Here is a 25,287-nt window from a genome sequence, read left to right on the forward strand (position 1 = left end):
GTACGATCGTATTCCGACTCTTCGGCAAGATATGCAAGGAAAAAAGAAAAGGGAACGTGTAAGCGAAAAGGTAAGAAAAATAATATCAGTCGCGTAACGAGAGGAAACGTGCGAGGATTCTCCCTAAGGAATAGGATTTCTGTCTCAGCAATATACAGAATGCGCGTGTCGCCATTGAAACAGATCAACGAGATTATTTCTATATCTCGTATTAAGTTGCACAAGTATTTTTCTTTTTCTTTTTTATTATTATTATTTTTATTTTTATTTTTCTTTGTTTTTTCTTTTTATCCTTCTCTTTTCCATTCTATTTGTCGATTCGCGTTAGATCTCATTAACAAATAATCGCACGGGTATTCCCTATTACGTGTTTAGTTTTGTTTTGTTTTGTTTTTTGTTTTGTTCAGATAAGTAACGTAACATTTTCTAAATGTATTTTTAACGAAATAACATTTGTAAACACTATTACAATGTTATCTCGTACGATAAGAGGAAAAAAAGAAGAACAAAAACAATGATCGCAGTAAAGTTTAGCGGTAAATAAATAAATAATTTAGCGGTAAATAAGATAATTATTTTTTATTAGGTTAAAAAAAAAAGAAAACAGATGTGTGCAGATCACACACGGTAGAAGTGAAACCTTCAAAGAAAATCAAGCTTCGAAATAATTCAATTTTAATACAGTGCTATTGAAAGAACCTTACAGAACCTAGATAACCTCTAAATAAAAATCTTTAAAGTAGTAATAAAAAATCATACAAAAAAAGAAACATGTGTGCAAAATGTGTTAAAAGTAAAATCTTCAAAAAACTAAATTTCGAGAGAATAAATTTCGAGAGGATAATTGTATTCTCTTCTTATTTAGTATCGCGGCCGTTTCATCGCCTCCCACCGCTCCGTTGCATAGCCGCCTACCGCTGCGTTACATAGTCGCCTAGCGCTGCGTTACATTTTTTCAAATCACACCCATTCTAAAGAAGTTTTCACTTGAAAAAGAACCGTGTTCCGAAAAAAACTGTGGTCTCGAATGGATGTTAGACTTTTAAGTTTCTTTATTTATTTCGAACTTACAAAATATACTACTTGTCTCTAATCCTTTTCTAAATAACTATTTTTCAATAGTTTATTATTATTTATATTCAAGTTTCATTTTGTCGTTTTGTACGAGACACGATTTCGCGTGGCCGTTTCATTGCCGCCTACCGCTCCGTTACATTTTTTCAAATCACACCCATTCTAAAGAAGTTTTCACTTCAAAAAGAACTGTGTTCCGAAAAAAACTGTGGTCTCGAATGGATGTTAGACTTTTAAGTTTCTTTATTTATTTCGAACTTACGAAATATACTACTTGTCTCTAATCCTCTTCTAAATAACTATTTTTCAATAGTTTATTATTATTTATATTCAAGTTTCATTTTGTCGTTTTGTACGAGGCACGATTTCGCGTGGCCGTTTCATTGCCGCCTACCGCTCCGTTACATAGCCGCCTACCGCTCCCCGTTACATTTTTTCAAATCACACCCATTCTAAAGAAGTTTTCACTTCAAAAATTGTGCTATGTGCTAAATTGGAAAAAATCACGCTTGAAATAAAATTAATTTCATTAAGATAAATTGAGTAATTTCGGAATTATCAGTGGACAAACATATTGTTACACTTAATTTTTATATATAGAATTTTATTAATTAATTAATTATTTTTCTTTCATCGGTTTCACGTTCTTCCGTTTGACGATTTTCAAATCACCCTGATTCTAAAGAAATTTTCATTTCAAAAAAACAAAAAAACAAAAAGAAAACAAGAAGATATATATTTTTGTATTATTGATCGTATCGTATGTGTAACATAAGTTGATAAGAACCTTCGTTGTAAGACGAAAATAAATAAAATGAGAAGGTGCATTGTCCAGTAGGTGCGATCGACGTTTAAATTCGTGCCAATTAGCATACGACCCAACAGGTGCACGCGTACTCGCTTTAAAGTGTGAAAAAGTGTGCAACGAAGGCAGGGCCGAGCGTACTAATTACCACTACGCAAACGAAACCACCTCGGTACTCGTGTGAGAGTGCGTACATAACTACGTATAGATATGAAACTTGCTTTCTTACTTATTTACGTTAGTAAATAGGTGTTTACGAGTGTATATTATATGGGTATGCGTATATGTACGTCCTCGCAAGCCCAATCGCTCGGCAAACGCTTTCGAACGAAGGATATGTCGAGGCCGTTGCAAAATAGAACGAACGAATGCTCGAGGATGACCGAGTTACTTTTTTATTCTTTTTTTTTATCGAAATAAGTAAGCCAAATTTCTTGCCAACTCGTTTCTCAATAAGAAGATAGAAAAAGACATTTTGCTAAACGACTGAGGAGAGATTTGTTTACTTGGGTCAAATAAAAAATTGGCACGGTAGGAAGATGGCGATGATGGGCCTTTACAAAATCGATTTAACAAAAAAGTTTCTTATTTGATGTGTCAAAGACGTATCAATTTTGATATACACGAAGGAAGATGAAGTAAAAAAGGAAGGAAGGGATGGACAATCGTTCGCGTTGAATATTTTAATAAACGATCACGAAACATCATGGACGATGACGTGTTCGCAAAACCCATCCTATATATGATACGACACGTATCCTACGTATATATACGTGTGGGGAAGGAGTTAACAATCTTTCGGGGAATTTCGATGACATATCAGGGATAAAGCATGTACGATCTAGATTATATATGCAGTATTTTATATTTTACCCACCATATGGTACTTCCAAAATAATATTTTATCGTAATTCGATCATTTTAGAAAATACGGGTTTAAGTTTGCAATTATAGACCACATGTAGATATATTATACTAGATATCCTATAAAATTGCGATTCAAAACGTGATCTCACGTTTAGAACCCACCATATATATATTAATCTAAAATAAACGATCCCCCTATAAATTGTTTCGTGTATTGTCAATAATAAAAGAAAGGAAAAAAAAACTATATCGCTATTTTATCTGTAGGATCTCGACGATCTCGTGACAATGATCGTTTATGATCTAAGAAGATCACAAACGAGTGATGGATTTACGTCCAATGGAAATCAACGTAGCGTAAAAAACTATTCGTAACTCTCTGCTATCAATAACTCCGAGAAAACTCGTAGGAAATTATGAGCGTACGCAGATCGGCGTAAACAGAGGCGGCATTCGCGTAATCGGCTGCGAAAGGAAGGTGCCGTTAATGCGCGTAGACAGCAGGCACCAGCAATCAAGTAATTGTCGTTCAAGAATGAATGAATGAATGAATGACTGAATGAATGAATGAATGAATGAATGAACGTACGAACTAACGTATCAACGAAGAAACATACAAACGAACGAACGAACGAACGAACAAACGTTCTGCTTGCTACTGTATTCTAACAATCATTTAGAAAAATGACAGGGAACGTTTAAATGCAGGTCGTCGAAAAGAAACGTTCGCTCCGTTAGGCGTTTAACGAGTTTAGTATTATCATCGACGAAGAGGAGGACGCGAACGAATAAATGCACGCCTAACCGACGACCGAATGTCGTTAATGCGACAATCGGCTTGCTTTCGTAACGCAGCTCAGGTATAATATCGTTGACGCACATACATATACGAAATATTTTTCATTGTTTTCTACGTCCTTTCGGAGTAAATGCATACCTTGCGTCAGCGCATTGCCGTAATGACGCACATTGGATTATCGTATTGCACTCAAGAGACGTTATATATTCTGCCATACGAATAATAATAAAAAATAAAACACACTCTATATTCCAGCTTAATACTTATTAATCTTTGTTAGATACGAATAAATATTCATTTGTTCATTTACGATTAGTTTATACGATCGAATTCGAACATTGCAATATCTAATTACGAAACGTTATGAGTATTGGGATCTCTGGCAGGGGCGTGGCTTATCCTAGTGGCCAAAATATGAACTAGAGACTGGATGATGCTGTGCATTACTTGTATAACCAAAATAGAGAACAACGTGTATAACATTATTATTATTATTATTTTTTTGTAATTAAATCAAATAAAATGAAACTTACATTGTTGTTCATTTACGATTAGTTTATACGATCGAATTCGAACATTGCAATATCTAATTACGAAACGTTATGAGTATTGGGATCTCTGGCAGGGGCGTAGCTTATCCGAGTGGCCAAAATATGAACTAGAGACTGGATGATGCTGTGCATTACTTGTATAACCAAAATAGAGAACAACGTGTATAACATTATTATTTATATTATTATTATTTTTTTTATTAAATTAAATAAAATGAAACTTACATTGTTGTTCATTTACGATTAGTTTATACGATCGAATTCGAACATTGCAATATCTAATTACGAAACGTTATGAGTATTGGGATCTCTGGCAGGGGCGTGGCTTATCCTAGTGGCAAAAATATGAACTAGAGACTGGATGATGCTGTGTATTACTTGTATAACCAAAATAGAGAACAACGTGTATAACATTATTATTTATATTATTATTATTTTTTTTATTAAATTAAATAAAATGAAACTTACATTGTACAAAACCAAGCAATAGAAATTTGGTTGCTAGTGAAAGTGTATTAAATGCTGGACATGTGATTAAGTGTGGACAAGTACCAAGTCGTGATTGTAATATTATAAGTATTTTAGCTTTTTGTTTACAAACTTCACATGTTAAAGATAATCCACACAAAATAACTGGTGAAATATTAAAAAATGGTCGAATAATTAGAATGAGTTGTTCATGCAAGGCTGGTTCTTTTTATTGTTTTAAAAACAATATAAGCATGAGTAAATTTATTGATTTAACAATTTATAATAATCAGAAAAAATAATTATTGAAAATACTCACGTGAAGGTAAAAAATCGTTTTTAATAAAATGGAGTGAACAGACTTTCATACTGGGAGCTATACTTTTTTCCAATTTTTAGCGCTCGTACCCAAACTATATGTCTATCAATTATTTCTTTATCACCAAATTTGTTTATTCGATAAACAAATTGTTTTTCACGAGGTGGAATTTGAAAAAAACCTAATTTTTTCATCACGACAAGCTACGCTTGTACGACCAAATACACAGCAATACACTTTACTTGTATTTTTTTTTTGCTGGAAACTCCATAACAAAAAAAAAGATAACCATAAAAAAAAAACAATACTAGTTATTTTCAATTCTACTTTCAATAATAGATATAAGCAAGTCATAAAATTAAAAATATCAATATTTCCACATAAATATCGTGTAGTTTAAATCAGTTGTCAGCAATTCCTCCTTACTGCTCTAGTTCTGAATTTAGCCACCAGATAGCGTATTCAAGTGCTAGAAATTCCAATACTAAATCAAAATGTTTTCTCAATGCATGAAAGGATTCGTTTTATTCTTACGTTTTCATTTCAATATATATATTTATATCCACCTGCTACCCCCTCCCCACCTGATTATTCCTCTCTCACTTTATTTCGTGCAGTTTCAAACGAATCGGTGTTTTTGTTGTATATTTATTTTTGTTTTCCAGACAAAGAGAGAACGGATTCGCGATACATAGGACTTTTCCCCCTCCTGTACCCACTCTCCCTATACCCTTTTTACCTCGTGCTCGATCGTTGGCCTCGAATAACTGTCCGAGAATGCCGAGAAAGGCCCGCGAGGTATTCCATGCGAGAGGCGGTAGCAATGCGGAGTCTGCACTCGCTAATTATTTGCTCTGCGTCGTCGCGTGGGACGCCGACGTCGACGTCGTCGTCGACGTCGTTGTCGTTGTCGTCAAAAGCGGATTAAAAGAAATCAAGAAGTCTTTCAAAGAGTTCCAAACATAAGAGGAGTGAGAGAGAGAGAGAGAGAGAGAGAGAGTAAGCTTCTCTTTGACGCTTTTAGTCAAAGCTTTGAGAGAAACGTTAACGTTCCTAGAGTCCCTTACCCCTTCCCTCACCCACCTCCTTTCTTAATCTGAGGACAACATAACATGTTTTCGATCACGCGAGAAGAAGAAAGGAGAACATATTCGTTTAGTTTATTAGGAAAATAACTCGCGTGTTTCAATTAAGTTCCGGTAGCACCACCCACGCATACAAGAACACGATAAATAAAAAGAAAGAGAGAGAGAGAGAGATTGACTTGGTGGTTAGTCAAGGAAAGAAGCTTGCGTCGTCGTCGTCGAACGAAAGGAGAGTCGATAGCTAGCTAGGTCTCTTGGGTTTAACGTACTCCTGGTAGCTGCTCGTGGGATTGGAATAAAAAAAAAATAATAAATGGGAGAAAACGAAGGCGAACGAGTAACTGGCAAGCAAGGAATAAAGTAGTGAAAGAGAAAAATAATGAAAGAGAGAGAGAGAGAGGAAGAAAAGTTTGAAATCATGTGGGACATATTGAGAGAGGCGATTCACCCTTCGGTGTCTGCGGCTAAGATTTCAATAAGAGGTAGCGTAACGAGGTTGATTTGTCTACGTAGGAGAAACCGCCGTGGCCACACGAACGTTGTGTGTTATTTATCTGGAACGATCGTGCAACAGAAATGTTCCTACCGGATGTGGCTTTACAGACTCTCTGTACTCTGACTACTCGCGCCCGTCCGACTGTCACCGTCTATACCGGTTCCCATATGGACCTTGTTTGTTGCACGCTCCTGACGCGTACTTATCTACAGCCGGATGACGTGACAGCAGAAAAATACGAATACTGGAATGCGAAACTTATAGGATTGTGCTTTTAAAACGATCATTTTCGACCTTTCTCCCCCACTCCACTTCGATTTATATCATTTATCGAGATAAGGGTATAATTTAAATCAAGTTTATTCGTAATCTAATTCGATGATTACTTTACTTGTGAAATACGATGAAACGTACTATTGAATTTACGTTAAGTTTATAGATAGAATCGATCTTCGTTACTTTCGTTAAAACGTCATATTTATGATTGATTTTCTATCAATAATCCAAATTGATTGTACAATTGTTTCACGTAAGAAATAAATGTAATATTTCGTAATAATTGTTTATTGATAATCGATAAACATTAGGTATTATTTTCACTTCGTTCTTCTGAAGAAATTGATGAACTGAAAATTGTAATGAAACTGTCATAATCAAATTTATTAGCATATTATATAGCATTATTAGATATTACGGAACGTGGTACATACGCAAGTATAAAAGACCCTTGTCACGTTTTCTTCGACCTTGTCTAGATACCATGTGCAAAGAACCAATACTCTAAAGCGAATTGGAACTTTCTGTCTCGTGTTTGGAACGGTTGCCGACAACGTCGGTGGTTTTAATTTAACGAGCTGCCACTTGCGTCGGCCCGTCTGTGAACGCAGCTTGGAATTCCACTCGAAGGCGGTAGGTTCGACAGGTTCGCGGAATGGACACTAGGGAGGAGGATAGGAGAAGAGGTCCTGGGAAATTTATCGACAGAGAAATTCAGCTCGGTGTCGAAGCTCGTCGAGTATATATATACATTGTATCTATTTACTTCCGTTCACTGGAATTTCACTTTATTTTCCTCATGTATATTACTTACCCATATAAGTATCTATTTATCTATTTACACACTCGTTCAAATTTCAATCAAATTCGTTTCTATCATTTTCTTTTCGTCGTTTGTCACTTTAAAAAGGAACCTTAACGAAACACGTTATTTATCACGTATCTATTAGTCTTCCGTAATCGATTCTACGTTGAAATTTCATTCGTACGGATTCATCGATGTGGTCCAGCCTAAAGTTGTATTTTTTTTCAGTTTTCCTGGTTTGCCAAGTGGCAAGAGCAAACAGTGGCAATGGCCTGGAGGGTACTCGATCCATCCGGCTGGAATTTACCCGGATACCTGTTGAACATACACAAGATGTATCGGGCCGCGCTTTCCCAACTTTCGCGAGTTAATTGATTTCTCAATTAATTATCGCGTGCCTTCATTGTTAGTAAATTTCGATGGACTACAAGCCGCCGGCGGTTCTCTTATTTCTAACGTTATAAATATAATTGTGTATATATATATATACATATTTGAAATGTGGTGGTCACCTGTATATTTTGCGTCAGATGATAAGTGTTGATGCAAGATCAACGACGACGAAGACGACGAAGACGACGAAGACGACGATACGACGCGACGAGTTACGTCACGCAGGAGCCTTCGGCCTCCAGGTCGTGAACCCCTCAAGAGATGACGGAAATAACCGACCTAACTCTCTTAGCACCACGAGACTAGCTCGAGAGATATACCCGCGATGCTATCTTTACTCTTTTTCCCCTCCACTGCTTGTGACGGACCAACGAATACGTTAAGGCTCGTTCACACGTGATACCAACCAACCAAAGTCCATGAACCCTGCCGTCAGGATACATTGGAAAGTAACTTCAAAGAAAATGCATTACTTATTCTATGCTATAGAATTCCTAATTCTTAACTGAACTTCATATCTAAATGAAAACGTATGATAATACATTAACGTTATTATATCGGTCATCTGACAAATGTGAGAAACCCCTTTTCGTTACTTGTCCTGACTATGTTTACGTCGTTTCGTCTTCGTTCTAGCGTCGAACTGGATTTATCCGGCAACCGGTGCAGCCGCTACTTACTATACTCGCGACACCTTACTCGACTTGGCAAGGCGACTTTTCCTAAGGTAAATATAGCGACCGCACTCGGTACACTCACGCTCTTCGGCAGCCAATGCTAGGTGCAACGGGAACCCATATACATACGTAGGTACAACGTATACGTACACTCATGCGTAATGAAAACGTCTTTAACATCGAAATCATTCTGTATCCGTAATTCGCATTTTCGCGCGTCCAAAGGCGTCATCATTTGCCAAGGTTCTTCAGAATGTTCATCGAGTACTATAATAGTTAAAGAAGATGATGATGATAATGGAAGGACGAGAAGAAAGATAATATAAGTCTATATGGGAGATACCCTCTTGTATTGTGCTGCGTTGTTCGATATAACCAACGACAAAGCGAAAGGGTTAACCTTTTTCTTCTTTGTCGATCGTTAGGGACGTATACGGTTAACCCCTTACTTATTATATGGTCTATTTATCATAAGATCGTTTTAAAGAAATTAAGTATGGGCTTACTTACCCTCCTGAGTGTTCGTCCTTCCGGGTTCGGTCGGGATTCTTTGACCAAACGATCGGTTAAAGCACTCGCTTTTAATCACCTTATCATTTTTTTTTCCTCTCTTTTATATTTTACTTCCTTATTTGAAACTAAACCGTGTGTCTGTGTCAGTGTCTTGGAACCGAGTATCTTGTTGCATAAAACGTATATTTAAAGTATATGAAGAACACACGTTTTATTTCTATTCCTCGATAACGATTTTATTACGAGCAGGCTAGAAAAATGAGCTATTACGAGAAGTTGACGTTCGTCAGCTGTTAAACGCGTATAATCGACGTCATAGACTACGACGATGTCGCTCGTCACGTGGCGAATACACCGACGTACGTCAGGTAATATCGCATCTATCGCGATACACCGTGTGACACTATTGTATACGAATTGCATATATGAGCTTTTCATTCTGGTTGCAATAGCAGTGCATTCGCCTCTCGCAAAGTATCGCGTTCCTTTTTTATCCCTGGTTATCGTTATTTAAATAAACGTAAGCAAGAAAAGCCGGATATTTGTCGTTTTCAAAAAAAAAAAAAAAAAAAAAAAAAAAAGCGTTATCGTTCCTACTTACGCGTAATATTTTTTTCTAATCGCCATTTTATCACAAAAGGCGCCACGATCGTTTACGTAGATCGTCAATCGATTCTTTTTTTTATTTCAATTAGTTAATTAACGAGTAAACCTTGAAACGTCACATTTTGTTTGTTTTTTTTCACATTTCTTCACGCGATTTTTAAGAATATAAAATATCGAGAAAATTCAGATCATTATTTGAATATATAAAAGGGAAAATAAATTAAAATAAAAAAAAAGAAAAAAAAACGATTGATAAATTTGGATCATCGTAAAGCGTGTAATTTTGTTTGCATACGTGTCGCGTGCGTATACGTGTGATATTTTTTATTTTATTCTTCTTTTTTTTCCCCGAGACTATTGTGAAAATGTCAACGATCACGTCCAAGGGATTTCGGAAGAATCATTTTTCTTAAGATCGATGATCGATACATGTGTGAGATCCATGTATCCGAAAAAGTGTCATCGTTGTTCCTTCTCCTTGATGACTAAGACGCGCCGATTGTTCTCGGTGAGTGGGCATTTATTTCTTTTCAAGAATAATTGAATGAAGATGACGCGCTCGTCGTACTTTCCTTCCCACCGAGATTAAAATGACCTTTATCTTCGCGAGCCCTTTGTTTTTAAATCAAGGATTGATAATGAGTCAACACGGCTTAGCCACGTTGAATAATTAGCTTTCTTAAGATCACCTAAAATCCCCAAGCAACTATGGTGTTTTATTAGAATATGCATGGGGTGACCTTTCCGAAATAAAACCATGTGTTGTTGATTTCTCAAAAGCAATACCCAATATTCGATCTTTTTGGAAATACATTTGATTACGTGTGAGAAAATATTTCGTGGAATAATAATTTGATAAAAAAATTAAATAATATATTAATAGATTATAATATAATATATAATATTAATATATTATTAATATTTTTAATTATTATTATAATAGATTATTATTTTTATTATTATTATAATATATAATATATATGTGTGTGTTGATTCCTGAAAAGCAATACCCAATATTCGATCTTTTTGGAAATACATTTGATTACGTGTGAGAAAATATTTCGTAGAAAAATAATTTGATAAAAATTAAATAATATTAATAAATTATAATATAATATATAATATAATATATTATTATTATTATATATTATATTTTATTATTATTATTATTATTATTATTATTATTATTATTATATTATATATTATTATTTATTATTATTATAATATATAATATAATATATATAATATATATTAATATATAATATTAATATATTATTAATATTTTTAATTATTAATATAATATATTATTATTATTATTATATATTATATTTTATTATTATTATAATATTATATATTATTATTTATTATTATTATAATATATAATATAATATATATAATATATATTAATATATAATATTAATATATTATTAATATTTTTAATTATTATTATAATATATTATTATTATTATTATATATTATTATTTATTATTATTATTATTATTATTATTATTATTATTATTATATTATATATTATTATTTTTTATTATTAAATAATATATAATATATAATATATATATAATATTAATAAAACACAATTAATAATGTTCTATATATTTATTTAAAGATATATGGTTATTTAAATTATTAATTATTTTATTGAAAAATAATATATCAGATGTTACCCATCCCTTGCTGCTGTAAGTAGAAATATTAATGTGATCATTTTTTTAAGGATAAAAGAACCCTTATGATACATAACTTGAATAAATGGTATTACTTATAAAGAATAGAAAAAAAAAAGACAAAAAATAATCATAACAGACGTTGAATTATACAATGAATTCTAAAATTTAGAAATGATGTAGATTGATTGAATATTTATTATACATATAAATAGAAAAGAGAAGAAGTAAATAAACAAGAAAATATAGAAATAGTTTTTTTTTTTTTTTTTACCAAAAGCATCGGCTCATCCTATGCGAGGACGCACGTGCGCTTAGTCGTTTAGAAATTATTGAAACACCGACGTTTTCCGGCTTCGCAAATACAGGCAGATGTGTCTTTTCAGGTGTAACACGTACCTAACGTTATACATATGTGCTTGCGCCCGAGTCTCATCTCATTCGTCTTGTCTCGTCCCGTCTAGTTCGTTTTGTCTCGTTCCGTTCGTCTCGTCTCGTTTTGTTGTCTCGTTCATTCACACCTTTTTTCACAACGTCTCTTATCTATCCGAGTATGCTCGTAACTTACTTACTTACATTATATATATATATATATATGATTGAAGAAACGTTTCCACATGACTAGTAAAGGACAATATTGTATTTATATAGATACATACGTACATTTATTCTTTCAATGACCAATATCAAAGCTGCCACGTGCCCCCTTTGCTATTCTCGATTACGATAAAACGGCGTTTTTTGCCATAAGCGTCTTATTTGCGTGAAAAGAACAGGAAGCGAAATAATGAAGACATTACGTACATGCAAATCATTCATTTCATCTTTTTTCTTTCTTTTTCTTTCTCATTTTTTTTTATTTTTGTTTTTTATTTTTAATCCACATTCTTATGCCCCCAATAGGGGAGCTGAAGGGGTGAGGAAGATTTGAAACTACGAACTTTTCGAATGGGACCAGTAACATTTCATCACAGTTTTTTTTTTTTTTTTTTATTTCAATCGCATTACGTTAGAAACGAAAACCAAATGAATTGATTGGTTTAATTGATTGGGTCAAAATTCAAACCTCCAAGTTTTTCGCTTTCTGGCCGATTGCTCTGTCAATTGAATTATTCAAAATCGTCGATTTATTTTCTTACGAATAACGATTTTATTTTGGCATTTATATACTCGATTCCAGATCAATATTTTTCTACATAATTTTGAAAAAAATAAGTATAAAAATAAGTATATATATATATATATAATATATAATATATCTTAATATATATACATGTCACGTTGTTTGTCCGCAATGGACTCCTAAACTACTGAACCGATTTTAATCAAACTTTGCATACTGTGTGCAGTTTCATCCAACTTGAAATATAAAATAGTTTATATCTCAATTTATTATCGCAATATTGTTTGTTTATTAACAAAGAATCATGATTATCTCTGTTAGTTCGATAAGATTCTAACAGATGGTGGTATAAGGTAATTCGTTGACTTAAAGATGTGTGTATCGGACTGATTGTGAGCCACAGCAACGCGTAGCGGGGCACCTCTAGTAATATATAAATTATAATATATTATATATATTTATATAATATAATATTAATTACTTCATAATGTATATATATTAAAAGCTAATTATTAAAAATATTTAACTCAATGGGAAAGTTATTTAATTTTAATAAGAAGATAAATCTTAATATATATATAAATTACGTGTCACGCTGTTTGTCCGCAATGAACTCCTAAACTACTGAACCGATTTTAATCAAATTTTGCACACTGTGTGCAGTTTCATTCAACTTGAAAGATAGGATAGTTTATATCTCAATTTATATAACATAATTTGTATAATATAATTATGTAATGTAATATTAATTACTTTATAATGTATAAGGTGAGTCGGGGGAAATATGCCAGTGCGGAGAATATGCCACTTTGCTATATCTCCTATAATTATGAGTAGAAATCGATAGCAGCAAGATTGAGGTGTTTATTATGTGCAGCTGACTATACTGCGTAAATACTACAATATACTGACGTAGTTTTCAGTTGCTTTCTAGACACAGTTGGATTAATATGATGAGAATCTACAATTTTCTCTAACTTTAATGTTTATTTTCTATCATATTTATACGTTTTTCTTAAAACGAGTTTTTGTATATTGTGTAGAATTAATAATATTTCATAACGGCACTGATTTTAAAACATAACAAGTAAGACTTGTTCTTTTTTTTTTTACTTTAACATTTGTTTTGTGCATTTGGGGCAAAATGCCACAAAATAAGTTGGGGTAATATGCCAGTGGAGACTTTTGTTCTATGTGCCACATAAGTTTTGATAGTAAGAAAGGACCGAAATGTGATTGGGTGCAATGTGGCAAATGTGAAAAATGGATGCACGAAACTTGTGAAAGTGAAACTTGTCCTTAATGTAAATCATAAAATTTGTCAAGTTTATTATTGTTATCTCGTTTTTTTGAAGCTATTTATTATAATTATTAATGTAGTTAATCGAAATTATATTTGTTATATTGTAAAAGTATTAAATTACGAGTTATTTGTGACATTTATATGAAATGAAGTTCTTTTTTGAGTAAGTGGCATATTACCCCTACATGTGGGGAATATGCCACTTTCGACAGGCACTAATTTATTCTTATTAATTAATAAATAAATAAATATTTAGACAAATGTTATTGTGCATATAATAAATAGAGGCAGTGTTTATTAAATTCACGTATTTAAGTTTCATCAAATTTATTGATGTACTTTTTTAGATTGATTTTTTCCTTAGTTGTGGCATATTCCCCCGACTTAGCTTTTATATTAAAAAGTAATTATTAAAAATATTTAACTTAATGGGATAGTTATTTATTTTAAATAATAAGAGATAAAAATATGTAATAAGACAAACTCAATGAAATATTTTTTCGTAATCCGATTTATAGTTGAAAATACGCATTACGCATATAAATATAAAGTATCCAAAGGAGTGGGGAGGGGAAATAAAATTTCGTCGTATTGTCAAGTAATAATAGTTCTTATTAATTAATAAATAAATAAATATTTAGACAAATGTTATTGTGCATATAATAAATAGAGGCAGTGTTTATTAAATTCACGTATTTAAGTTTCATCAAATTTATTGATGTACTTTTTTAGATTGATTTTTTCCTTAGTTGTGGCATATTCCCCCGACTTAGCTTTTATATTAAAAAGTAATTATTAAAAATATTTAACTTAATGGGATAGTTATTTTTTTTAAATAATAAGAGATAAAAATATGTAATAAGACAATCTCATTGAAATATTTTTTCGTAATCCGATTTATAGTTGAAAATACGCATTACGCATATAAATATAAATTATCCAAAGAAGTGGGGGAGGAATAAAATTTCGTCGTATTGTCAAGTAATAATAGTTCTTATTAATTAATAAATAAATAAATATTTAGACAAATGTTATTGTGCATATAATAAATAGAGAAAATGTTTATTAAATTCACGTATTCAAGTTTCATCAAATTTATTGATGTACTTTTTTAGATTGATTTTTTCCTTAGCTGTGGCATATTCCCCCGACTTAGCTTTTATATTAAAAAGTAATTATTAAAAATATTCAACTTAATGGGATAGTTATTTATTTTAAATAATAAGAGATAAAAATATGTAATAAGACAATCTCAATGAAATATTTTTTCGTAATCCGATTTATAGTTGAAAATACGCATTACGCATATAAATATAAATTATCCAAAGGAGTGGGGGGAGGGGAAATAAAATTTCGTCGTATTGTCAAGTAATAATAGTTCTTATTAATTAATAAATAAATAAATATTTAGACAAATGTTATTGTGCATATAATAAATAGAGACAATGTTTATTAAATCCACGTATTTAAGTTTCATCAAATTTATTGATGTACTTTTTTAGATTGATTTTTTCCTTAGCTGTGGCATATTCCTCCGACTTATCTTTTATATTAAAAAGTAATTATTAAAAATATTTAACTTAATGGAATAGTTATTTATTTTAAATAATAAGAGATTAAAATATGAAATAAGACAATCTCAATGAAATATTTTTTCGTAATCCGATTTATAGTTGAAAATACGCATTACGCATATAAATATAAATTATCCAAAGGAGTGGGGGAGGAATAAAATTTCGTCGTATTGTCAAGTAATAATAGTTCTTATTAATTAATAAATAAATAAATATTTAGACAAATGTTATTGTGCATATAATAAATAGAGAAAATGTTTATTAAATTCACGTATTCAAGTTTCATCAAATTTATTGATGTACTTTTTTAGATTGATTTTTTCCTTAGCTGTGGCATATTCCCCCGACTTAGCTTTTATATTAAAAAGTAATTATTAAAAATATTCAACTTAATGGGGTAGTTATTTATTTTAAATAATAAGAGATAAAAATATGTAATAAGACAATCTCATTGAAATATTTTTTCGTAATCCGATTTATAGTTGAAAATACGCATTACGCATATAAATATAAATTATCCAAAGGGTGGGGGGAGGGGAGAAATAAAATTTCATCGTATTGTCAAGTAATAATAGTTCTTATTAATTAATAAATAAATAAATATTTAGACAAATGTTATTGTGCATATAATAAATAGAGGCAGTGTTTATTAAATTCACGTATTTAAGTTTCATCAAATTTATTGATGTACTTTTTTAGATTGATTTTTTCCTTAGCTGTGACATATTCCCCCGACTTAGCTTTTATATTAAAAAGTAATTATTAAAAATATTTAACTTAATGGGATAGTTATTTATTTTAAATAATAAGAGATAAAAATATGTAATAAGACAATCTCAATGAAATATTTTTTCGTAATCCGATTTATAGTTGAAAATTCGCATTACGCATATAAATATAAATTATCCAAAGGATGGGGAGGGGGGAGAAATAAAATTTCGTCGTATTGTCAAGTAATAATAGTTCAATAGAAAAATCCTATCTAAATTTATCTTTCTCAAATTGTCTCTCTTTCTATTTCTCTTGTTTTCTCTCTCTCTCTCGGGACTAGATTTACCGAAAAAAGAATATTTTTGTAATCGATCGATGCAAAAGGAAGAAAACTTAGAAACGAGAATTATCATAGTTCTCTCGCGTCATAAACGATAGAATGCCGCGTATGCTTCCATAGTGGATTACGATAACGCGTTATCGGAAACGCGTGGTAGAAACAATGGGTGTGTGATTAATTACTTGGAAAGTACTAGAAAGACAGAAATGATGGATGTTATTCTCCAACAAGAAGGAAAGGAGAGTGACAGAGAAAGAGAAGAAAACAGCCGGTGCATACGTGTGCCAAAGTAACCGTTGTTCCTATTTCCATCTTCTCCATAGCGTAGTATTAATAAACCCAATTGTTTCTTCCATTCTTTGAAATATTTTTCAAACAGTCACGCTCGATAATTTTTACGTATATGACTCATTTGAAACATTGTTTACGTAGGAAACAAGATTTCTTTTCTTTAACATTGTTAAGAAAAAAAATCAAAATCTAAAGGTCGGTTTTCTTCATGATGACTAATGGTAAGAATGATTTTTCAAAGAAAGAAAAAAAAACAAAAACTAAACATTTATCTTTTTTAGATTTTTACTTTTCATTTGAAATATACGAAGAGATAAGTAGTAGGTACTTCCTGTTATTTTCTTCTCAAGAAAAATAATCATATAGATAAAAGTTTTCATATCTAAATATAAATAATGTTGGGGAAAGATTATAATAGTTTAGAATTTCCTTTTCCCTAATATATATATATATTAGGTTGGGGAAAAAGTTATCCATTATTTTTACGTTAACTTCAAACCTTTATTTAACATACTTCTGGTTGTCTGATTTTGATCAAATATGCACAGCTTTGTTCGTTAATTTATTAACGTTTTAAAGGTAGCTTCACAATGGCTGTCTCATAAAAGTCTTGGTCCCTATTTGCGAAAAACTCTTGTGATCGATTTTTACAATCTTCTTTTAATGTCAATTTCTTATCAATAAGAAAGTTTTGCAGTGCAACAAAAATATGATAATCGTTTAGTGTAAGGTCTGGTCTATATGATGGATGCATCAAAATTTCCAAACCAATCTCCTGGAGGTTCTGGGAAGTCACTATAGTCATGTGTGACCTGGCGTTGTTCTGATCAAACACAACACCTCTCCTTTTGGCCAATTCTGGCCGTTTCTGGTCAATCGCTTACTTTAAATGATCCAGTTGTTGACAGTAATGATCCCAATTTAGTGTTTGGCCATATTTAAGCAACTCATAATAAATGATTCCTTTCCAGTCCCACCAAATGCACAGTAGAACCTTCCTGGCCGTTAGTTCTGGTTTGGCTACCGTTTGAGCTGCTTCATCGCGCTTTGACCACGATCGTTTTCGCACAATATTGTCGTATGTGACCCATTTCTCATCCCCAGTCACCATCCGTTTAAGAAATGGGTCGATTTCATTCCGTTTGGCCAAGGCTTCGCAGATGGAAATTCGATGCATCATGTTTTTTGGTGTTAATTGGTGTGACACCCAAACATCGAGCTTCTTTTTGAATCCAGCTTTGCACAAATGGTTTAAAACTGTTTTATGGTCGATCTTTAGCTCCTGGGCGATGCTACAACTACTAAGAAGCTGATCAACTTTGATTATTTCTGTGATTTTATCAACATTTTCGACGATAGGCTAGCCTGTGCGAGGTGCATCTTTAACATCAAAAATACCTGAACGGAATCGACGAAACTAAAATTGCACGTAATTATCTGTTACAGTATTGAGAGTATAAGCACCATTTACAATTTCACCCGCCTAGCTTGAATTTTCGTCTTTAGAAAAGAAAAAGTGTGAAATATACGGAATTTTCTCTTTGTTGACTTTCATATTGAACACCCTGTAAATCACAATTGAATAGACCAAACAAAAAATGGTAAAGGAATTTTTTTTAGCTCTAAATGTCACCTTTCTAGCAAGGATAAATTTAAAATTGTTTGATTGATATTTTGCGAGAAATCGATAACTAAAGTCATCTAACGAAAAAATAATGGATTACTTTTTCCCCAACCTATATATATACGGCTAACAAGCCATATATATATATATATATATATATATATATATATATATATATATATATATATATATATATATATGTATATCTTGTTTACTTATAGAGATATATTACTCATTCGTCATTCGATTATAACAATTCAAATAAATAAAATCACACACAACAGTTAAGTGAAGAGACACGAGTTGAAAACGTGATTACAATCTTGTCGCATAATCTACGATAGCGATTTAGCATACAATGAATCGAATTGAAAGGAACGCGAGTTTCTTTGCCTTACAATATTGATTTCTTTATTGATTCAACGCGTATACGTGGTGCCCGAGTAATGCGGTAGTCCATGGGTCGGTCATATGGGCGGGGTGAGGTGGGCTGGGGCTGCAGGGGGGGGGGTAGGGTATCTTATGCAATACAAGAGGGAATCTAATCAATGAACGGAACTTGAAACTACCTTTTACTAAAACTCACCTTTGTAATTATCGTTTTTGATACGCGAGACGATCCTTAGTGTCGAATGTTTTATCGTGAATTTTTCTATTTTAGATTTAACTAATAGCAGCATTGTGTGAGATAGAGAGAGAGAGAGAGAGAGAGAGAGAGAGAGAGAGAGATGGACAAAAAGTGAAAGAAGAGGAAAAAATAAAAGTACGTGTGGTGTTCGTGCACGTAATACACCGTCCGTGTTTTATGGCATAATGTAGGAGTAACGTTAGAAAGGAGTTGAATTTTCTCTGGTATGTAAAGTGTATCCAGGACTGTTTGGAACTAACCGACGCCACCCGTACTTTCTTTTACCTTTCTTTTTCTTTTTTTTTATCCCCAAGCACACAATTCCAACGACTGCAACCACGGTTATATTATTAACGCTGCAGAAGCTATGTAGGTAGACGAAAAAAAGAAAGAAAGAAAGAACGAGAGAGAGAGAGAGAGAGAGAGAGAGAGAAAAGTCAGAGTTTGCTGTTATAAAAAAGAAGGAAAATATACAGTGGGGGAAAAAAACAGGAGGAAAAGTAGAAGAAATGAGAGAGAAGTAGGAAAGGATAAAAGAAGAATAAAAAAAAAGATAAAAGGAAAAGTAAATATAAAAGAGAGAGAGAGAGAGAGAGTATCACTGTGAGATTCTTTATTGTTTTCATTATTTATCTTCATATAACTGAGCGTACTTCGTTTATGACCGACATAAATGTGCGACTCTTGAGAAACGATGTGAGAACCCTTCAATTTTACTTTGATAAACGGTAGAGGAATGGGATCGTTTTTTTACTCGTTATTGACGATTCATTTAATAGATAGTACTAAAGATCTGGTACTGCAAATAAGTGCGGAAAAAACCAAATATATGGTAACCGATATAGGCCTAGTACTGGAACTTTGGTCGTCTGGGATAAAACTTTAGAGCGGGTCAGCAACTTTAGGTATATTTTGGATCGATCATAAACCAGACGAACGAAATTAACGAAGAACTTAACACGTTGACGCCGGTGCCGATATTCAGTGTCTGCGCTGTGGGACGGCACTCGAATCTAAGATGCGCTTCATCTGGCGGCACGTGATTTTTGCTTGTTCAAACCTAGACCAAGCGCGGGCCACCGGTGGTACGCGCCGGCGTGAACGTGTTAAGAAAAGAATCAATCTAAGCAATTCATGTTTTTATTCGATTAACAAATTACTCAGCTCGCGGTTGCTGTCTAGGCGATTGAAAATCAGGATATACAGGACAATCATCCTGCCGGTAGTCCTTTATGGTAGCGAAACGTGGTGTCACTTGCGTTACGGGCCCAAAAGAAATTTAGGGTTTAGAAAATAAAGTTGTTTCGTAAAATGTTCGGTGTAAAACGCGATGAGGAAATGGGTGAATGGAGAAAACTCCATAACGTTGAAGTACATCGATTGTACGACAAACCGGACATTATCAACGTCGTCAAATCACGCCGATTAAGATGGGCTGGTCACGTGGTGCGGTGCATGGGGGAGGATCGAACGGCGCACAAAATATTGGTCGGTTTACCAAACGAGAAAAGACCACTAGGTAGACCGAGACGTAGATGGGAGGATAATATTAGAAGGGACCTGAAAGAAATTAGGATACGAAGACCGCGAATGGAAGGATCGGGGACAATGGTTCCGGGATTTGGTATTTGCAGCAATGAACTTTCCAGTTCCTAATGCCAGTTAATAATAATAATAATAAAATGATACAATTCTTTATCATAATGTTATTGATTTGATTTGATAATATTTATTTCAAGCGTTTACATTAATAATCTTTGTTTAATATTTGTATATATATACTAGGGGTGCCCCACCACGCGTTGCTGTGGCTCACAATCAGTCCGATACACACGTCTTTAATTCAAAAATTTCAAACTTTTTGGAATAAGCTGTAACAATACAATCTGGACCGTTTTGATGAAAATTCAAACGGTAGACTTCTCCCCGATCGGTCGGGCACCGATCTACATTGAAACGGGGAGATCTCCTCGATCGGTCGGCTAAGTGTTAAAAGAAACAATAATAAAAAAGAGAGAAAGAGAGAGAGAGAGATAATTTTTATATTATACTTTCCGTCAATATGAATTGTGCACTTGTACGTATTTTACTTACATCCATAAATATGCACATAATCATTTAAACATGTATGCATGTGGAAACATTGTATGTAGAAACATGGTACTTCGTTTTAATGTCACGCTACTATGTTGCGTTCTTATATACGCGTTTATATTGTAATATCACACGTGAATAAACATTGACAAGAAGAGAGGAGGTCTGTCTGCTGTGTGTTAACGAAGAAATGAAAATATTCCGTAAATACTCGGCTCCCTGCAGACAATTAACGCGATTACGGCAAACAGGCTCTTTTTTTTTTTTCCTTCTTCTTTTTTGCAATAATCGTTCCGCAATATTTTATCGTATTACTTTAATTTTCATTCTATTCTATCTCGAAGATACACAAAAATGATATTTAAAAAATTCTTACGAGAGTGGTTAGACTTTTGAAAATTGCAAAATTATTACGCGTAAGATTTGTTTAATTAATGTAATCGTAGACTACTTTAAGCTGTATTAATAAATCATTCAAATCTCTGCTACGTAATGCAAATTTGTGAAAGACTTTAACGTCGTTCGGATATCTTTCTCCTATCTCTCTCTCTCTCTCTTTCTCTCTTTCTCTCTCTCTCTCTTTTTCTATTCTCTCGTAATGAAAACGGCGAAGATGACGAACTTTATAGCACATTAATTATCTCTTATGAAAAAGCAACGATTATTTCAAGTTTATACGAATCACGGTGGTAAATAATATGATCTCGAATCAATATTACATTCTTATAGTATTTTTTTTTTTTTTTTTTATTGAAATCAATTACGTAAGAGGCGCTTTCATTTAAATGAACGATTACGCGCAAACGAGTGACGCGTTGGGAAAGCAAACATGTAGTTTAATGCGACGCGATAGCGCCAGTTCTTTGATTAATTTCACCTTGGCCATTGACAAACACAAAGAAAGAAACAGACGGAAAAGGAAAGAGAGAGAGAGAGAGAGAAGGAAAATAAAAAGAAAATTTTACCAAAGATGAATGGACAAATAATGGTCAAATTCCACACATTTTTATTTAACCAATGTAATAATAACAGGTACCAAAATAATAATAACAGGTAAAATGAAATTTATAGAATCGATTTAAACAAGTCATTTTGTTCAATTACTCTTTGCCCAGTTGATCCTTTACAAAATTTGTGCGTATTTAAATATGCGACGCTATAGCGCCAGTTCTTTGATTAATATCACCTTGAATATTGTACAAACACAAAGAAAGAAAGAGACGGAAAAGGAAAGAGAGAGAGAGAGAAGGAAAATGAAAAGAAAATTTTACCAAAGATGAATGGTCGAATAATGGTCAAATTCCACACATTTTTATTTAACCAATGAATTGTCCTAAGTATACAAATGCTATTGTTAACAATTTTAGCAGGTCACATTCTTATTTTAGGAATATAATAATAACAGGTAAAATGAAATTTATAGAATTGGTTTAAACAAGTCATTTTGTTCAATTGCTTTGCCCAGTTGATCCTTTACAAAATTTGTGCGTATTTAAATATGCGATGCCATAGCGCCAGTTCTTTGATTAATATCACCTTGAATATTGTACAAATACAAAGAAAGAAACCGACGGAAAAGGAAACAGAGAGAGAGAGAGAAGGAAAATGAAAAGAAAATTTTACCAAAGATGAATGAACGAATAATGGTCAAATTCCACACATTTTTATTTAACCAATGAATTGTCCTAAGTATACAAATGCTATTGTTAACAATTTGAGCAGGTCACATTCTTATTTTAAGAAAATAATAATAACAGGTAAAATGAAATTTATAGAATTGGTTTAAACAAGTCATTTTGTTCAATTGCTTTGCCCAGTTGATCCTTTACAAAATTTGTGCGTATTTAAATATGCGACGCTATAGCGCCAGTTCTTTGATTAATATCACCTTGAATATTGTACAAATACAAAGAAAGAAAAAGAGATTAGAAAGGAAAAGAGATTGAAATTTGATTAACAATGAATGGACAAACTATGGTCAAATTCCACATATATATTTTCTAACCAATTTGATTGTCCGAAGTATACAAATGGTTATTGACAGTTTAGCCAGGTCATTTTAGCAATTTTCTTAAACCTCAGTTGATCTTTTGAAAAATTCCTACTTCTCTGGACCGAAATCTTTAACTTACCTGTTTCTTTGTATTTCTTGCCTATTTTTTTTCCCCCTCATTTTTAACTTTTTTCCCCTCCGTTTGGGAAAGCGGTTAAGGGGAGTGAGGAGACTGAGGCTAAGGCGGGGATTACAATTTCAATAACAAGAAGCCGATCTTTTCAAAAAAAAGTATTTGTTCTCTTTTGATTTATGAGTTTCTTGTCTCGAAAAAAAGGCGCGCAAAAAATGATTACTAGCCGTTTCAAAAATATTTCACGTCTCGTTTTATTTTAAGAACACTACTACGCTTTTGGTATACCGTAATGTGGCACTTTTAGAAACTAAATTTAGTTATTAATATCTCAAAGTGTTCGTTGAATCTATTAAAATATTTAGAGGCATGAAAAGAGGTAAATGGAAGAAGGAAGGTCACGAGACGATCAACATTTCTATATTACTTATGGGACCATCTCAGTGTAAAATTTGTAAAAAATCAATTTCTTTTTTTGGTCTTATCTTGAAGTACATATAGTTGTGCGTGTTGTGTAAAATTTTCAAATTTCAATTCGAATTATTACAGTCGCTACAATCTTTCTTGGAAAAAGAGATTGGAGTGTAAATTGACGTGCGCTAAACTTTAAACGCGTTTTTCTCAAAATGCCCTTTTTACAAACGGTGTCAACTCTCAGAGGGAGAGTTTTCAAGCTATCGACTTGAAATTTTTATGGAATTTTTTTTTACTTTATTCTTTATGTCCCTATAGAAGCTTTTTTTTGTAATTCTTCCTATTTTTTCACACGAAAAACTGTTGAAAAAACAGGGGCTAAATTTCGTACTTTTTCTTCAAACCGTCGCCATTTTGTCAAATTTCAAAAAAAAAACCCTCCATAGGGACATAGCGGCTTTCCTACAGATTAATAATCAATTTGATTTTTTTTCTTTGAGATGCAAACTTCGATCACAATCGTTGACACAGATTGTCATGTTAATGACCCCATTTTTAAAATAATTATTAACAATAAATAAAGATAAATAAAAACGAATGAACAAAATATTTTTGTATTGTTAAAGAGTGGTCTTATTCGGGAAAAAACAAACATCCCGATCACCTCCTTCTATCCATCCGAAAAAAAATCACGAAAATTGACAATTTTTTGGCTGCTTACACTGAGATGGTCGGTCCCTTATACGTTTAACGAGACAAATCATTATACCTTTAGCATGTTCATGATTCTTTGCCAATAAAATTAGCCAAGACATCGTCTGAGAATTTATTAAAGTGTCTGATTCGACAAAACAATACTTAGATTACCGATTTTATAGTTTAAGTCAACAATATTACTGGCTTATCTTTATAAACCTAAGATAAAATCAATAAATATTAATCTTGAACTACAAATTAACGGTGAATGAACAATGTTCAATGATAGTCAATTTAATCTCAATATATATGATGTCCAATTTGATAATCATCATAAAGAATTGTTTGATCGGTTACACAAATGAAAGATTATGAATTATTATGCTGTGCTGTGGTGTGCTTCATATTTGTCAAAAATAGTTGATAAAAAGAAAAATAATAATAATTTATTGATATGGGATTTTGAAAAGTTACACGTGCTCATAAATGAATTATTAATTTATAAGGCGAGTATACGTCAATACGAAAAAAAAAAAAAATACGTAGTAAAAAGTAGATACCATGTAGGAGGGACGTGCCATACATTTTGCTGGGGTTTGCTATTGGCTGAAAATTTTGGGGGACAGCTTCCGATGCAACGCGCAGCCATGTTTATCTTTAGTATGTTTAAATAACGGCTGTGGTTACTTATGAAGATATAATACCTAGGAATCCTAGCTGATTTATTAATATTGCAAATTAAAAACAAATTGTACGAATGATTAAAATAATTGTAAATATAGTAGATAATTGTATTTATCAAAATTGTATAAATTCCTACAAGTTGTATTGAAATTTCTAAATACTGTAATGCCTTTTATCAAATCAAACTTAATTCAATCTTTCTTTTTGAATTGATAATAATTTTTTTGTTTAACCTATTCTATTTTAATTATAAATTTTTTAAT

General features: G+C 32.4%; 1 protein-coding gene and 1 long non-coding RNA gene across 5 annotated transcripts in view; one reads left to right on the forward strand and one right to left on the reverse strand.

Annotated features, from left to right (window-relative positions):
• The window catches only part of Pdk1 (Phosphoinositide-dependent kinase 1), a 277,088-nt gene that overhangs the window by 228,594 nt on the left and 23,207 nt on the right, over positions 1-25,287 (forward strand). The window lies entirely within an intron of this gene.
• LOC149031863 (uncharacterized) lies at positions 7,057-9,354 on the reverse strand. Of its 2 annotated transcripts, XR_016177281.1 has the most exons (4): positions 9,126-9,354; positions 8,058-8,882; positions 7,175-7,860; positions 7,057-7,090 (listed from the first exon to the last, which is right to left on the reverse strand). It is a non-coding gene; the product is annotated as an uncharacterized LOC149031863 (long non-coding RNA). The 2 variants fall into 2 exon arrangements; XR_016177280.1 differs by having other exon boundaries at positions 8,058-9,354.

Source organism: Polistes dominula, unplaced genomic scaffold (genome assembly GCF_049000335.1).
Source record: "Polistes dominula isolate Pdom_NZ unplaced genomic scaffold, Pdom_raw_medaka contig_68, whole genome shotgun sequence".
Taxonomy (NCBI): Eukaryota; Metazoa; Arthropoda; class Insecta; order Hymenoptera; family Vespidae; genus Polistes; species Polistes dominula.